The 12618-nt window shown below is 42.4% G+C and overlaps 3 non-coding genes across 3 annotated transcripts; all 3 read left to right on the top strand.

Moving 5' to 3' along the window:
• Positions 1–8861: 8861 nt before the first annotated feature.
• Positions 8862–8979, top strand: LOC140870207 (5S ribosomal RNA). The gene has a single exon (XR_012147179.1). It is a non-coding gene; the product is annotated as a 5S ribosomal RNA (ribosomal RNA).
• A 399-nt stretch (positions 8980–9378) lies between these two features.
• Positions 9379–9497, top strand: LOC140869115 (5S ribosomal RNA). Its single transcript, XR_012146505.1, has one exon. It is a non-coding gene; the product is annotated as a 5S ribosomal RNA (ribosomal RNA).
• A 400-nt stretch (positions 9498–9897) lies between these two features.
• On the top strand, positions 9898–10016 carry LOC140869189 (5S ribosomal RNA). Its single transcript, XR_012146576.1, has one exon. It is a non-coding gene; the product is annotated as a 5S ribosomal RNA (ribosomal RNA).
• Positions 10017–12618: the final 2602 nt, after the last annotated feature.

The following is a 12618-nucleotide window of genomic DNA, read 5'->3' as shown; positions in this document are numbered from 1 at the left end:
TTAAATTTAACTCTTTAAATTTAACTATCTCAACGGGGATTAAAACTCCATTACACTGTGTGACCCTCAATGGTTCAGGGATACAGCTAGCCGTGGGCTCACAACTCCTTGTGACTCGGAACAACACTTTCCGACTTGCCCAACGAATCATGGTAAAGCGCCTAGCAACATCGCCCCATGATTCCCTAGGTATCACTGATAGTGCCTACAAGAACCAGTAGATTTTGGTTAGCGTACAGTACGGTCCCTTCATCCATATATCCCGATCGAATCAACAACCATTGGTATATCGAGAGTCGCTCAAGATTCGATAACTATGCAATGCATCTTGAAGATCAAATTAGTGACATCGCATGTGCTACTAAGAAACCATTTCTTAAATCACATCAAGTACTCTGGCCAGAGATTTGTCACACTAATATCTCCTCAGATCGCATAGGATATCCACACTCGCAAGTATGTGGTGAATCCTTGACAACAATGCATTGACTCCTATATGTGTCGTAACTGTACCCAATCTCGACACCTGATGACCCCCTCAGAGTCGGTAAACGAGTCAAAGCACAGTACTAGCATATAGAGTCTCCATGATGTTTCAAGTCGTAAGGACTAATGGTGTACAACCAAAACCGCGGACTTTATCCACTCGATAAGTGATAACCACTTGGAAAGTCCGGATAGGGTAGTTCGACTATTCATCCTATGAATATCCATTTGCATGCTTCGAACATCTCCATGTTCCCTACCAATGAAACGTGGTACTCCGCATCGCAAATGCTAGTCTCAAACTCGAGCGATCCTTATCCTTATTATCGGACGGCTCAATCGACTAGGAACGGTTTTAGAATATACAGTGACTATAAGATGTATTTCATGATAGACATCTCCATGTTCTACCACATCTTACATACACTATAGTATATTCAAGGTCTTTATCAAAACAACAATAGTATATCACAATATAACAATATGAAGTAATATAAAGTCATTGCCATAAAAGTGTAAATAATATTAAACAAAAGATTGTTTATACAAAGAGTCATCAAAACCCATAGCCACAAAGTTGGCTCACTGGGCACCCACTCTTACAATCTCCCACTTGCCCTATAGCCAACTAGTCATACTACGTAGACCCATTGCTTCGCGATGTTTGTCAAACAATGGTCCTGGCAAAGGCTTAGTAAGTGGATCAGCGATATTGTCTGCAGAGGCCACTCGTTCGACACTGATGTCTCCTCTTTCCACAATCTCCCGGATTATGTGGTATTTCCTCAGTACGTGTTTGGATCTTTGATGAGACCTTGGTTCCTTTGCTTGAGCAACGGCACCCGTGTTGTCGCAGTACACCGGGACTGGACCAACAAATTCAGGAATGACGCCCAACTCTTGGACGAAATTCCTCATCCAAACGGCCTCTTTAGCAGCAGCTGATGCTGCAATGTATTCAGCCTCAGTGGTGGAATCCGCTGTGGTGTCCTGCTTGGAACTCTTCCAAGAGACAGCACCGCCATTGAGCATGAACACAAATCCAGAGGTTGACTTCGAGTCATCCACATCACTTTGGAAGCTAGAGTCGGTATAGCCTTCCAGTTTGAGTTCTCGTCCTCCATAAACCATGAACATATTCTTAGTCCTTCGCAAGTACTTAAGAATGTCCTTCACGGCTTTCCAATGCATCTGACCAGGATTAGACTGATATCTGCTCGTGACACTCAGAGCAAATGCTACATCCGGTCTGGTAGATATCATCCCATACATGATACTACCTATAGCTGACGCATATGGTACATGTGTCATATTCTCTATCTCTGCATCAGTCTTGGGACACATAGACTTGGATAGAGAAACTCCATGACACATGGGTAGATGTCCTCTCTTGGACCCATCCATTGAAAACCGTTTCAATATGGTATCGATGTAGGTTGATTGAGTGAGTCCTATCATTCTCTTAGATCTATCCCTATAGATCTGTATCCCAAGAATGTAGGATGCCTCACCCAAATCCTTCATCGAAAATCTACCTGATAACCATATCTTTGTTGACTGCAACATCCCTACATCATTCCCAATGAGTAGGATGTCATCAACATAAAGTACTAAGAATGTCACCGCATCCTTAACTACTTTCTTGTACACGCAAGGTTCCTCCGGGTTCTTGATGAAACCAAAGTCTTTAATTGTTTCATCAAATTTCTGGTTCCAACTTCTTGATGCTTGTTTTAGACCATAAATTGATCTCTGAAGCTTGCATACCTTATGCTCGCTTCCCATGGATGTGTACCCCTCAGGCTGCTTCATATAGATTTCTTCCTTAATGTCTCCATTAAGAAAAGCAGTCTTCACATCCATTTGCCATATCTCATAGTCATACCATGCAGCTATGGCAATAAGGATTCTTATGGACTTGAACATTGCAACTGGTGAAAAGGTTTCGTCATAGTCAACTCCTTGCCTTTGAGTATAACCTTTAGCCACCAATCGCGCCTTGTAGGTCAATACCTTACCATCAGGCCCAAGCTTTCTTTTGTAGATCCATTTACACCCTATTGGAACAATTCCATCGGGAGGATCCACTAAAGTCCAGACTTGGTTAGTATGCATCGAATCCAATTCTGACTGCATAGCTTCAAGCCATAAATTCGAATCCGCATCAGAAATTGCTTCCTTGAAGCTTCTTGGATCACATCCAATGTCGGGTTCATCTTGACCCTCTTCAAGAAGAAGACCATATCGAACTGGAGGTCTAGAAGTCCTCTCGGATCTTCTAGGTGCAGGCGTGTCCAGCAATGGTTCCTGAGGTGTGGGATCGTTATTTTGTATTTCGGGTTCTTCTCGAACTTCTTCGAGTTCCATCATCTCGCCTTTCTTATCCAATAAGAACTCCTTCTCCAAGACGGTGGCATTCCTAGAAACAAACACCTTTGTTTCAGCAGGATAATAGAAATAATATCCGATTGAATTCTTCGGATACCCTACAAAATAACATAAGCTGGATCGACTATCCAACTTATCTCCCACTGTCCGCTTCACGTAAGCAGGACATCCCCAAATCCTCAAGTACGAATACTTAGGAGCTTTGCCATTCCATAACTCGTATGGTGTTTTGTCCACTGCTTTAGTGTGGACGTTGTTCAACAACAATACCGCCGTTTCAAGCGCATAGCCCCAAAACGAAGGTGGAAGCTCAGTGAAGCTCATCATAGATCGAACCATGTCCAACAAAGTTCGATTACGACGCTCCGATACACCATTAAGCTGTGGTGTCATAGGAGGAGTCCACTGAGAGAGAATCCCATTCTCTTTTAGATAGTCCAAAAACTCGGTACTCAAGTATTCTCCACCTCGATCCGATCGAAGTGCTTTAATACTTTTACCTAGCTTGTTTTCTACTTCAGCCTTGAATTCTTTGAACTTTTCAAATGCTTCAGACTTATATTTCATTAAATACAAATACCCATACCTAGAATAATCATCAGTAAAGGTAATGAAGTAGGTGTGGCCATGTTGAGTCCCTACTCTAAATGGACCACAAACATCTGTATGGATCAAATCCAACAGATTTTGACTACGTTCAGGCTTCCCCTTAAAAGGAGATTTAGTCATTTTCCCTTTTAGGCAGGATTCACAAGTAGGTAGAGAGTTAATATCAGACATATCAAACATGCCCTCTCCCACTAGCTTGTTCATCCTCCTTGAGGAAATATGACCTAGTCTAGCGTGCCAAAGGTTTGCCGGGTTTTGACTATCGATTTTCCTTTTGTTTGTTGTCGCCGGTTTGTCAATACAATTCACTGGAACGTCTTTTAGTTTTAAATTGTATAGATCGTTTTCAAGTTGTCCATTTCCAATTAAACATTCATTCTTGTAAATATTGCAAATCCCATTCACAAAATTACAAGAATAACCATCTCTATCAAGCATAGAAATAGAAATAATGTTTTAATTAAATCTGGAACAAATAAAACATCTATCAAAAGTAACTTAAAACCGTTCTGCAAAAAATAAATATTTCCCATAGCTATGGATTTAACTCTGGAACCATTCCCGAGCCTTGACTGGGTCTCACCCATCCTTATCCTATTACTTCTTGTTATCATTTGCAACTCATTGCAAATATGAGATCTACATCTGGTATCCAATACCCAAGAAGTAGTATTAAGAAAAACATTTATTTCAATGTAAAACATACCCTTTGCAGTTCGCAACTGCTTGGGGTATTCCTTGCAGTTACGTTTCCAATTACCGGGTTTCTTGCAGTGATGGCAAACTTGTTTAGACTTGTCCAATTTTTCATGTAACATTTGGCCTTGAGATCATGGTCCAACCATTTCTCTAATTCGGCCAACCTTTCGGCAGTTACATTAGCCAGGGCTGTTTTCGGAGAAGCCTTTTCTAACACTTAGAAAATCTTTTTCCGAACTTAGGACAATCTTAACTTATGGAATCATTCTGTATTGTTTGCGTCAATTAGTTTGTTTTGTTGGAGAACAGAAACATGTGGATTACTGAGATAAAACAGACAATTATCGATGATTGTTTAAATAATTTACTAAGACATAAAATAGGCGAATTTAATTTTATGAATCTCACTCCCACTATTTTAACGATTTCACCACCCTCTAGTGAAAACGGGAAACTTTTTCTTTAGTGAGAACATGGAGTCCAATTGACAAACTTATGGTCCCGAATAATATCAGCCAACCATAATTCTCAAAAGGTAGAGCCCAATTGCTTCCAAAGCAACCCCATGTATTTACCTCATGTCCAATAAGGGCCCAATAATATGACGCCGTTTAAAGTGACATGTCAAGATGACCCATCAATATTAAGTTGTGATGGACGGTCGCCATGTGGATCCCCCAATAATATGAGCCGATCCCATGGGAGTTCCACCCAACTTACAACATTTGTCGATCCAATGTACAGCTTTCCGACGAACGGGCCCCCCCAATAATATGAGCCGGACCGTATCCGCGGGTAGCATCACATACATTGACCGTTGATGGAAGGTAGGAACATTTAAACAATATTTAAATTTCCTTTATTTATCTTGATATAAATTTTAAATCATATTTAAAATGAGGGATTTTATTTAAAAAAATATTTGTCTCATCATTTTTAATTTATTGCATGCATTGCCGGATTCACGCAATTTATGTCTAAACATGCATACAATCATAATATCACATATTATATAGGATGATCGATTCCATTTCTAATTGACCCGTGGTTGCCAATCACGGGTCTTAGTCCAATCCTAGGTAATATGCAGTATGCAAATGCAATCCTATTACATATGCTTCCAATTTACATTTCTTCAGTCTTCATTGTCTGCTGGACCCACCATCTTCAAATCTTGATCTCCCACTAAATCTAATGTATTTACAATTAAATAACAATGACAAGTAGGGGATACATTTTTAGGGGGTGGGAACGGGCTATAAACCAAGCCCACTTTTATTACATATGACATTCATATCGGGCCATAAACCAGGCCCATTAATAAAACCAACAACAATAAAGACAAAATGTAAATTCCTAACATACACCTACAAAATTGGTCATGGCAATCGATCATCCTTATCCAATAACATTTAATTCAAAATTAATTTATTGGATAACATGCTGTGGCAATTCAAATTTAAACAAGATAAAATCATATTTTATATATAAAATCACATTTCACATATAAAATCATATTTTATCTCCATATCAAATAAAATCATATTTTATCTATAAAATCCAATTTTACAAATAAAATCATATTTTATCTAATATATCATAAGATCATATCTTATCATCAATTGTACCAAAATAATTGATTTCAAAATTCAATTTACGGATAAAATATTAAAATTTTCCAAAAATTCAAATTTATCCAAAATCAATTTTAAAATTTACGGACTCGAACAATTCGATCCGAAATCTCGTGAACCAATCAAAAACAATTTTTGACCGGACCAAAAATAAAATTTTAAATATTAAAATTAATAAAAAATTAAAAATTAAAATTTTTCCCGCGGGCCACCCGGGACACTCCCGGGTTGGCCCGCACCCGGGGCGCGGGCCGGGGGCAGCCCGGCTGCCCCCTTAGGGCAGCGCCTGGCGCCGCCCATGGGCGGCGCCGAGCGCCGCCCTGCGCAGCGCCCAGCGCTGCGCTGGGCAGCGCCGAGCGCCGCCCCTGGGCAGCGCCGAGCGCTGCCCTGCGCAGCGCCCAGCGCTGCGCTGGGCAGCGCACAGCGCTGCCCTGGGCGGCGCCGTGCGCCGCCCTGGGCGGCGACGGTCGCCGCCTTGGGCGGCGCTGTGCGCCCCCTTTGGGCGGCGCCGTGCGCCGCCCGGGGCAGCAACAATTGCTGCCCCACCGGGCAGCGATCCAATCGCTGCCCGGGTTTTGCCCCGAAAAAATTTTTTTTATTAAAAATATTTATTTTGTTTCATAAACCGAGACTCAAAAATTTTGTACAATTGATTATTCAATCGATTGATCTGAGCAACCTGGCTCTGATACCACTGTTGGAAAACTGGCGAGTTCCCAGACCAATTACGATTGATACCCGGTGCAGCGGAAGTTTAAAATTTTCTCATGGAACGATTCCATGGTGTGGGTATCAACCATACAACGATTGAATTATTTGTGTGTAAAATTTAAATAACAATTAAATAAATTTTACCTCAAATCTCGCAACGAGATTAATGGACACCAACAGAACAATTCTGCTCTTGTTGTCTCTCCCTGGAACCGATGAACGCCTTCAATCAGGTCCACGAACAGAGGTTTAATCCCTCTGATAGATTGCACTAGAAAATCTATCAGAAGTTTTCTGCGAAGAGAATACACGAATTTGATTCGTTATTCCTTACTGCGATTCAAAATCACAGACCGGAATTTTCTCGGGCAGAGCAAGGGGGCGGCCGAAATTCTTTGAGAGAGAATAGGGTTTTCGAATTTTTGCTCTCAAAAATTATGACCTGTTGTGTGTAATTTCTGTACTGAAATAACTTATTTATAATGCAGGCCACTAACACCTTAGGGCCCATTAGTCATAAGCTGGGGCCCGACAAGCAAAGCCCGCTCGTTCAGAAATTAATATAAAATTCATCGTGACTCCGATTGATGAAACGATTTCACCAATGTGCACAGAAACCATTTCTGCACGTTTTAAAGTCAAAATAAATTTTCCTGAATCCGAATTCAGTGGTTTCCAAAAATGTCCATCCCTATGTCATTTTAGGAAATCCTACTCCCTTACTCTTATTTAAGAAGTCCAACTCCTTAGTTCATTAAATTTAACTCTTTAAATTTAACTATCTCAACGGGGATTAAAACTCCATTACACTGTGTGACCCTCAATGGTTCAGGGATACAGCTAGCCGTGGGCTCACAACTCCTTGTGACTCGGAACAACACTTTCCGACTTGCCCAACGAATCATGGTAAAGCGCCTAGCAACATCGCCCCATGATTCCCTAGGTATCACTGATAGTGCCTACAAGAACCAGTAGATTTTGGTTAGCGTACAGTACGGTCCCTTCATCCATATATCCCGATCGAATCAACAACCATTGGTATATCGAGAGTCGCTCAAGATTCGATAACTATGCAATGCATCTTGAAGATCAAATTAGTGACATCGCATGTGCTACTAAGAAACCATTTCTTAAATCACATCAAGTACTCTGGCCAGAGATTTGTCACACTAATATCTCCTCAGATCGCATAGGATATCCACACTCGCAAGTATGTGGTGAATCCTTGACAACAATGCATTGACTCCTATATGTGTCGTAACTGTACCCAATCTCGACACCTGATGACCCCCTCAGAGTCGGTAAACGAGTCAAAGCACAGTACTAGCATATAGAGTCTCCATGATGTTTCAAGTCGTAAGGACTAATGGTGTACAACCAAAACCGCGGACTTTATCCACTCGATAAGTGATAACCACTTGGAAAGTCCGGATAGGGTAGTTCGACTATTCATCCTATGAATATCCATTTGCATGCTTCGAACATCTCCATGTTCCCTACCAATGAAACGTGGTACTCCGCATCGCAAATGCTAGTCTCAAACTCGAGCGATCCTTATCCTTATTATCGGACGGCTCAATCGACTAGGAACGGTTTTAGAATATACAGTGACTATAAGATGTATTTCATGATAGACATCTCCATGTTCTACCACATCTTACATACACTATAGTATATTCAAGGTCTTTATCAAAACAACAATAGTATATCACAATATAACAATATGAAGTAATATAAAGTCATTGCCATAAAAGTGTAAATAATATTAAACAAAAGATTGTTTATACAAAGAGTCATCAAAACCCATAGCCACAAAGTTGGCTCACTGGGCACCCACTCTTACACGGATCCCATCAGAACTCCGAAGTTATGCGTGCTTGGGTAAGAGCAGTACTAGGATGGGTGACCCCCTGGAAAGTCCTCGTGTTGCACCCCTTTTTTTATTAATTTTTTTTTCATACTCGTACTTCTTGTTCTTTGGATTCCTCGCCGTCCTATTTCCGACTCTTTCAGTCCAATCCGCGGATAGAAAAGATTCAATAGACATAATCACACGACGTGAACGTGCGATCTGGGTGACGCGGGCCGTTTCGATGGGTCCCAGCGTGCCCTATGGGAAAAACACCCCGAAAGACCATCTCCGGGTTGTAATTTGAGCATCTCCGTCTCTTAGACCGAGATACTTATTGTAGGTATCGAGAGGAGCTTCGTGTGAGCAGGCTGAAGCTCCCGTAACTCTTAGCCGATTGAAAGTTATGTCCGTTTGAAACTGCAGCTCCTGTTCCTCCGATCCACAATTCGAGAGACAAAACAATAAAGAATTCATTCACTGTTGGGTGCGATCATACCAGCACTAATGCACCGGATCCCATCAGAACTCCGAAGTTAAGCGTCCTTGGGCGAGAGCAGTACTAGGATGGGTTACCCCCTGGGAAGTCTCGTGTTGCACCCCTTTTTTATTAATTTTTTTTTTCTTACTCGTACTTCTTGTTCTTTCGATTCCTCGCCGTCCTATTTCCGACTCTTGCAGTCCAATCCGCGGATAGAAAAGATGCAATAAACTGAATCATACGATGTGAACGTGCGATCTGGGTGATGCGGGCCCCTTCGGTGGGTCCCAACGCGACATACGGGAAAAATGCCCCGAAAGATTATCTCTGTTTTGGAATTTGAGCGTCTCCTTCTCTTTAACCGAGATACACACTATAGGTATCGAGTGGAGCTTTGAGTGAGCAGGCTGGAGCTCCAGTAACTCTTAGCCGATCGAAAGTTATGTTCTTTTGAAATTGCAGCTCCTGTTCTTGCGATCCGCAATTCGAGAGACAAAAAAATAAAGAATTCATTCACTTTTGGGTGCGATCATAGCAGCACTAATGCACCGGATCCCATCAGAACTCCAATGTTATGCGTGCTTGGGTAAGAGCAGTACTAGGATGGGTGACCCCCTGGGAAGTCCTCGTGTTGCACCCCTTTTTTTATTAGTTTTTTTTTTCTTACTCGTACATCTTGTTCTTCCGATTCCTCTCCGTCCTATTTCCGACTCTTTCAGTCCAATCAGCGGATAGAAAAGATGCAATAGACTGAATCACACGACGTGAACATGCGATCTGGGTGACGCGGTCCACTTTGGTGGCTCCCAGCGCGCTCTAAGGAAAAATGCCCCCAAAGGCAATCTCCGGGTTTTGAATTTGAGCTTCTCCATCTCTTAGACCGAGATACGCGCAGTAGGTATCGAGAAGAGCTTCGCGTGAGCAGGCTGAAGCTCCCGTAACTCTCAGCAGATTGAAAGTTATGTCCGTTTGAAACTGCAGCTCCTATTCCTCCGATCCGCAATTCGAGAGACAAAACAATAAAGAATTCATTCACTGTTGGGTGCGATCATTCTAGCACTAATGCATCGGATCCCATCAGAACTCCGAAGTTAAGCGCGGTTGGGCGAGAGCATTACTAGGATGGGTGACCCTCTGGGAAGTCCTCGTGTTGCACCCTTTTTCTCATTAATTTATTTTTTTCATACTCGTATTTCTTGTTCTTTCGATTCCTCGCCGTCCTATTTCTGACTCTTTCAGTCCAATCCACGGATAGAATAGATGCAATAGACTGAATCATTCGATGTGAACGTGCGATCTGGGTGACGCGGGCCGTTTTGGTGGGTCCCAGCGCAACATACGGGAAAAATGCCTCGAAAGACCATCTCCATTTTGGAATTTGAGCGTCTCCGTATCTTTAACTGAGATACACACTATAGGTATCGAGTGGAGCTTCACATGAGCAGGCTGAAGCTCCAGTAACTCTCGGCCGATCGAAAGTTATGTCTGTTTGAAACTGCAGCTCCTGTTCCTCCGATCCGCAATTCGAGAGACAAAAAAATAATGAATTCATTCATTGTTGGGTGCAATCATACCAGCACTAATGCACCGTGTAGTGACCCTACCCGGATCCGCTACCTAATCAGAGTTAAGAGCATAATTAAACATGCATTAAATAAATCGCTGCGGAAGACTTAAATAAAAACAGACCGGCAGAATACAACCGGTTAAACCAATTTGATTTATACAATCAAATCGAATAAATAGCCTAAAGGCAAAACCTACAGCTAATCCTGCTATCTTCACTGGTGACTGGCTACTTCAAGCTCCTGGTGCTCAATCCTGCACCTACACCTGCCCCGTCGAATGGGGTGTCCAGATACACAGAAAATACTGGACGTGAGCTCTAAGCTCAATACGAAAGCACTGGGTAAAACATACAAATATGATGCATGCAAATGATAGGGTATCCATATCTAGGATAACTGTATATAACTGCTCAGTAATGGCACCTAGGACATGAGTGGTTCAACCCGGGGAGTAAACCCTGCGTACACTACTCATTCCTACAGGACGTGGACTGTGTCCCCCAGATGCTAACTACCCATGGCCCGTCAGTCACTAGGCACTAGACATCACCCGTCCAGACAGGGCTGAGCGGCCCTACATGGCTCATCTCACAAGATGGTCAGACACAAATGATATGCACATGCTGCATAATAATATGACACACAAATGCAATATATAAGCATGCAAAACCCGCTGGCTATCTCAGTCTGTACTTACGTACCTTACTACAGGCAGTTCCTAGCAGTCCCGCTCTAGGTTCAAACCTTATATCCGCTCTACAATGAAAATACCCATGCATCAATAATTAAGCTCTAAAAGCCTTAATTAAGCTATTGCATACTCCTAAATAATTTAAGGAGGCCATAGCTATACCTGCGTCCGTCGTTAGCCCGCTGATGACAATTTCCTCAAAACTTCGGCACATCTTCGCCTCGACGTCGGGATCGCTATGCCACTTCCGGATTCCCAATAGGATGCCTAGAACTCCCTAGATCTGAGTTAGAAGGCCTAGGAATTGAGAGAGGAAAAGGAGAGGTGCGAGTTGAAAATGAAATTTCGGACCTCTATTTATAGGCGAAGTTCGGGCCGTCCGAACTCGACTTCGGATCCTCCGAACTGGTTCGGATCCCCCGTTCCTGACTTCGGAGCCTCCGTTCCTGTTAGGAGCCTCCGATCCTGACTTCGGGTCCTCCGAAGTCCCATCAATGATGTCACCCATGATGCATTATCTTCGGAGCCTCCGATCCGAGTTCAGATCCTCCGAACTCGTTTGGATCCTCCGATCTTTGGTTTGGATCCTCTGATCTAGTTCGGAGCCTCCTAACCCGGTTCGGAGCCTCCGAACCATCCGAACCCTCGGAACCTTCCCGACCATTTTCGAGTTTCCTGAATCCATTTCTGGACTCCGTTAACCCATTTGGAATTTTCTTAATCATGTTTTACTTAATTTAAACATGATTACATGATTAATTATTCATTAATCATTAATTCTGGATACGGGTCACTACATTCTCCCCCCCTTAAAAGATTTCGTCCTCAAAATCTAGGGTAAAACCTCGAGAACGTACAAGAACCCTTGCTCGAGACGGTCGAAATATCCTCCGACACACTCAGACTCCCGTCAAATTCTCTGCAAGCTTCATTAATGCTGAACCGCATTAACATTTTCCCAGCTAAAAATAACTGCGCTACTGGTCGACAATCAAACTCCTCTAGCACTCGCATATCACAACATTGATACGTCTTCCAAACTGACCCCAATCTCTCTGGTCACGAAAGATACCAACACCCACTTGATCGAGATTATCGTCTTAAAGGAAATCTTATACTGACGAAGACCAAGCCATAACCTGTCTGGTTTTACTGCATTCGTCAAATCACTAATCAAAACTAACCATCTAATGGTTCAAAAAGTTCTCGGTGCTCAACACCTCTAGTTAGGAAACACTAATCCCAACATTGTGTTGACACATTCTAACATGAATCTCGCTTTAAGATAATCCAGTGGACTCAAGTCTATACTTCAACGTAATTGCTCACAATGTTCCCTAGACTGGTTACCCTCCCCACTCTCTCTGAAGCACAACCGGCTTCCCAAGGAATACTGGGAACTTAAACCATCATGTCTAGTACATTCTGTTGTCCACGTTTCTTAGTATAACCTCAACACTGTGCCCTGATGATAAATATCATGATATGAATCTGGATGTGTA

This window comes from Henckelia pumila, chromosome 4 (assembly GCF_033568475.1).
Source record: "Henckelia pumila isolate YLH828 chromosome 4, ASM3356847v2, whole genome shotgun sequence".
Classification (NCBI taxonomy): domain Eukaryota; kingdom Viridiplantae; phylum Streptophyta; class Magnoliopsida; order Lamiales; family Gesneriaceae; genus Henckelia; species Henckelia pumila.
The sequence above is the reverse complement of the archived record's forward strand: the minus strand, read 5'-3'. Positions and strand labels throughout refer to the sequence as shown.